Here is a 5,807-nt window from a genome sequence, read left to right on the forward strand (position 1 = left end):
GATGCTCCGGGTGGGATGATGATGAAGCTCCGGGTGGGATGATGCTCCGGGCTTGGGTTGATAAGTTTGGCGGGCGGGTAAAGAAGCGTTTGGCTATATATATTTAAATATATATACACACACCAAATATATGGAGGGGGGTTGTTTTATTTTTTTTTCCCCTCCTGCCGGCGCCTTGTTTTGATGCAGATGTTACGAGGAAAGGATCGTTTTTATTATTTTTTTTATTATTATTATTTTCCAGCAGCTAAAGACGGGAGGTCACATTAACTTCTAATACGGAGACACATAAAAATGCGATTATGCCTGCTAAACAGAACACAGTAGGCTGCTAGTTAAGACAATGAGATTTCCAGGAAGCGATGCATAAATTCTTCAAAAAATGACACATTTTTCACGTTTCATTCCAATTAAATTACTGAGGCAGCTAACACAGCGCTGTGCACGCCATACATTTGGGGGAAATGAAGGCTTTTCTGGGGTTTTTTTCTTTATTTTTCTTTCTTTTTTTTTTTTTTTAAGTCTATCTGGATGTGCGTGTTTTATGAAAGACGTTTGATATTAAGCAGCTATTAAGGAAAAAAATGTCAGAGACCTTCTCGAGGATTTTTTTTTTTTTTTGTACGTGTGTGTGTGGTGGGGCTGCTCCTGCTCGTTTTCCCACTCTGCAGCATTAAACCACCGATGGTCCAGCTGCAGAATAATTTCCAAATAATGGGAATTTCCCGCCATGATGCACACACCTCTCTGTTTGCAGGGAGCTGGGGAGAATTAAGGAGTGATGCACACCCTCCCACCCTCCCAAAAAAAAGGTTTTGCCGTCCCGTCGGGTGTTCTTCCCCACACTCGGGACCCTCTGGAGCAGGATCGAGCCCGCCCCGGGGATGCTGCGGGGATGGAGGGGGGGTGGGTGAACCCAGTGGGAAGCCGGGTTTGCCTCCCACAATCTGAAAACGGGCTCCTCAGGGTGATAATCAAACCCCGAAGTGGCCCCGGTAATGAAACAGCGTTTGGGGGTTTTTATTTTTTTTTTTTTTTTTTTTTTTTTAAAGCAGGCTGCACTGGGTGATCCGCAAAGCAATACAAATCAGAAATGAGATTTTTGAAGTCCTAATGAACCTGATTGCAGGAACATTTATAATCCCCCATGGCTTTAAATGAAATCAGATATAATCAGGAGCTATGGGGAAAGGGAGTGTTTACAGGCAGAGATTGGGAAGTGCTGCTGTATTAGTAAAGATGCTGTTCCTTCTATTGATGTCTAAAATGATGGATAATGTGAGAATGGCAAATATACTATTTGTCTAATGGCTCTGCAATTAAATTCCCCTGTAAATGACCCATGCCTCATTTCATCCTAATCTATGGAATTTTGATTGAATTCGTCAGCTCTAATTGAAAAATACTGCACTTTAATGTCTGCAGTGCAGTTTCAGGACCGCGCTGGTTTTAATGAGACGGTGCCCCTCTGACCTGGGAATATTTTAGACTTTTATTCGGGATTTTTTTTTTAAAAACTGCCGGATTTCTCCACTCGATTCCACGAAAAGCCGGGAATGAGAGTGCGTGGGGTTTGCCACCACTAATCTCTCCGTAGCCATCCATTTGATTAAGGTCTCCTTTAAGGCTCTTAAAATATTTGGACTCCGGTTATTTAAATATGTATCCATTTAAAATAATTTTTAAAATAGCCTACTTCCCCTTATCCGAACGAATTTTGGGATATGAGCCGGGATTATGGAAGTCAAAATTTTTCTCTTTTTTTTTTTTTTATTTCCCCCCTTTTTTTTTCCCTCCCTTTTTACCTGCACGGTGTTATTTTTACCCTCTTATCCTATTTTTTTTTTACCCGAAAATCCCGAGCGCCTTCGAGTTTGATAAAAAAAAAAAAAAAAAAGGAAGAAAGGGAAAAAGGAGGGGGGAAAGAAAGGAAAAAAAAAGGAGGGAAAAAGAGGAAGGGGGGGGGAAGGGGGAAAAGAGGGGAGAAAAAGGGAGAAAAAACACATAGAAAAAAAATAAACCGACAATAGGAAGCGGCACATCCCCGGTGCTGGGGGGAAGTTTTGGGAGACCCCCCCAGGACGGGGACCCCTCCCCTCCGGATCCGCGACTGAGCCGCGGTGCGGGGACCCTGCGGGGGCGGGGGGGCTGGCAAGAGTTCAAATGGGAACACGCGAAGGAGTTAATGGGATTAAGCGACGAATGAGGGGTTTGGGGATTGTTTTTTGTTTTGGTTTGCCTTTTTTTCCCCCACTTGGGAAGCGAAGGGGGAGGCGGGAGAGGGTTCCCGGCGGGCACGCGTGGGGCGGGGGGCTCATCCCGCGGCGGACGCGCTTCCATGCGCATCCCTGTTCCCACAGCCAAGGGGCAAATCCTGCCCTCCCACGTCTCCATCCCTCTTACTCCCAGCTCCCGCAGCCCAAAACCGCTGAAATGAACCCTGAGCCACGCACAAAACCGCATCCCCCTTCCCCGCAGAGATGACGGGGGGTAGGATGGAGAGCCCTGGCTGCATCCCTAATGCAGTGCTCACACCTAATCCCTGCGTGGTTAAATATACACGGATTTTTTTGGGGTAGTTCTGCTCACGGTCTCCCCTCTTGCTCAGCTCCCTTTCCCAGGAAAAAAAATCACTTTAAAAGCTCAGCAGGGTGAGATGATTTTAGTGACATTTCCCACGCAATTAAAATTTCCCCAGCGGATGCAAGAATTAGCTCGGCAGAGCCTTTGCAAGCCTGAGTTTTGGCTTTGATAAAGTCACTGCTATTAACATCTGCTGGAAAACAGAGCTGCCCCCCACCCCTCCTCACTGACCTCGGGGACCAGCAGCAGCACAGACCCTCCTCCAAATAATGCTCCTCACCAGCACAGCCCCCCGAAAGCCCCATGGGAGGACACCATCCCATGTGGTCCCTGGAAACCCCCAGCACAGCCCCCTGCCAACAGCCTGGAGGTGCCCAAAGGGGCTGGGAGCAGCCACTGGCTCCCCAGCCCAGGTGGAGGAATGCTCTGACCTCTGCCACCCTATGGATTCCCACATGGAAGGGCTCAAGCACATCCCACTCCTCCTCTTCCTTCGTGGCTCCCTTCTTTCCCTCCTTCACTCCAAAAAGCTGCACCCCCTCCCCAGCCCGATTTGGGGGTTTATTTAGGCCACACTCTTTCCCCCCAGCCAAGAGGCCATGAGAGTCACAGACACCCCCACAAAATCTGCCCAGTTCAAAGATACCTCCACGTATCTGCTGCTCCTCTCCTGAGACTGGGACAAAACCTGCTGGAAGGCACCTGCTCTTCAGCATTCCCTAATCCAGGTGACTCGGGAGCCTCCTGCAGCAGCATTTGAGTGCCACATTTCAAGCTGGGTCCATGTGGGACCTGCTCTGCACCCACACCACGGCCCAGCCAGGCTGCCCAGGGGGAAAAGGGGCTCCTCCCCAGCCAGGCATGACCCTCCAAAGTATTGATTTAGATTTAGACCCCTTGGGAAAGGCTCCTGGCGTGTCCCCGTGGCAGCGGGGGTCCCTCCGGGGGCTCCCCTGCCTGCTCTGCCCTGCCCCTTGCCTCCCTCACGCCTGCTACACTTCCCAGGCACAATCACGCTCCGGTTGCTCCTCCGACAATCAGAGATCGCCGACGTTTTTCTCCGGGAGAAAAATCAGCTAATTATGTGCCGAACAAAAAGCCTATTCTTGCCCGAAATAATGCTCCCGTCTTGCAAAGGCACTTGTTTGTGGGCAAATTTTGAAGGGGGCTGACAATACAAACAGCTGCAGGAGCTGGGTGTTGGTACACATTTCCATGCCCTGCCGGATTACCGTGCCTAATTATCTCTCCCCTTTCCGCAATCTAACGTGGGTTCCTGAAAAGAGATGATTTTTTTTCCCCCCTCTCTCACTCGCTTTTCTATTTGAACGAAAGCTTTGCTTCTCCGCACGGCTTTCCAGCCCGCTGGGGCTGGTTTGGGAATGAGCAGGGATGCTGCTGATTTGGGGGGCTGGAGAGTTTAGCTCAGCTCCATCCGTGGTGGATGGAAGGAGAGGGAGGCAGGAGAGGGCTGTGATCGGGTGATGCCTGATGGATCCCGAGGAGGGGGAAAAGGGAAAAACACGGGAGAGAAACAACCACGCGCGCGGCTCCGAGGCACCCACAGGGGAGATCCAGCCGTGCTGGGAAAAACCCCGAGCGCTGCACTGCTGCACATATGGTGGCCTCTGAGAGGGGAGTCTGGACATATGGAAATGAGCTGGATAAGTAAACTTCTCCCAGTCCCCTGAAGTCAGAGACGGGCCCCAAAAGTGTTTGCGCGCACACACCACACAACCCCCTCATCCCCAGCAGCAGCTGCTTCCGTGGCCATCCACCCTGTCCCACGTGCCATACCTCTGGGAAAATTGGTTTCTCCAGCAGAAGTGCAGCACTGGGGAAGGGGGAACCCCAGAATTCACGCCGGGGGGACCAGCAGGGCTCGGAACCCCAAAAGCTGCACCGAGACAGGGAAGGGGAGCCACAGGCAGGACTGGCCGGCACAACTGCGCCGAGGCCCAAAAGCAATAACCCCCCTCTAACAGTTTCTGCCAAGAAAAGAACGCTTTCAGATGTTGGCTGGAGATGTGGAGGGATAAACTGACCCAGATATCCGGGCATGGGTTGGGGGGCAGCCCCAGCCCCCCGTTGCAGGAAGCCAACGAGCTTCAGTGGCGGGAATGAGCAGCGAAAGGGGTTTTTGGGAGGATTGCAAATGCCACTTGCTAAGGGCTGGCAGGGAGGTTGTGATACCCCTTTCCAGAGGACAAACCACAAAGGGAACTTCTCGGGGGGGGGGGGGGGGGGGGGGGGGGGGGTAGAAGCTCGAGGGGGGTGTCCTTTGGGATGCACAGCTGTGCCAGTGCTGGAGGGATCACCCTCACCCCGTGTGCCTCTGAGCTTTTGGGGGCCTGGAGGGGTAGGATTTGGGGGACAGAGCATGGTTGTCCCAATCCTTAGCACTCACCAGCCACTGCCATGGGCAGGTCACCTTCCTCCTGCAGTGCACAGCACCCAGCCTGACAACTTCCATCCTCCCCTGGAAAACAGGAACATCTATTAGCTGGAAAGGAGTTGTGGATCAGTAAGAGCTTCCCAAGTGGACAGGCCAGGGTTCACCTGTTGACCCCTGGTTTTGGGGGACCCACCCCCCTGCCAAAAGCCACTTTAAGTCAGGGCTTGTCTGCAGAACCCCCCCAAAGCCAAGCCCAGGGGCAAAGCCAGCACTATTGTCCCAGGAAGACTTCAACTTCCCAGAGGCAGGAGGGATCCCACCCCCAGCCAACTCCCCTCCTTTCTCTTTTTTTCTCCCCCTCCTTTTTTTTTTTTTTTTGCATTTAATTTTATTTTCCAAACCACTTGATCTTTGCTTGGGAACCTCCATTAATTGCCTGGGTTTGCCTCTTCGCCTGGTCCCTTTATCATTATTTATGGCCTTTGAAATTGTGTAAAGTTCCCTTGACGTTCAATTTACAAGTTTGGGGGCTTTTCTTTTTTTTTTTCCTTTTTCCCCCTTTTTTTTTTTGTGTCCCAGCTTTTGTCCTCGCCAAAGACGTCGTGTTGGAAAAGGCTTTGAGCCGGCCAACATGAGAAGCTCGCCGGAGAAAAGGGAGCAGCCCTCCATCGCTTTTAATTCCGCCGTGTTGCTGAATGGCTCTTTTACATAATTGCAGAAGCAATTTCAAAGCCAAGCCAGGGGCTGACTTTACCCAGAACCACATGGAGCCTATTTGGGGGCTTTTCAAAAAAAAAAAAAAAAAAAAAAGAGGGGGGGAAAAAAGGAG

This window comes from Corapipo altera, unplaced genomic scaffold (genome assembly GCF_003945725.1).
Source record: "Corapipo altera isolate COAL_440 unplaced genomic scaffold, ASM394572v1 183, whole genome shotgun sequence".
Classification (NCBI taxonomy): Eukaryota; Metazoa; Chordata; class Aves; order Passeriformes; family Pipridae; genus Corapipo; species Corapipo altera.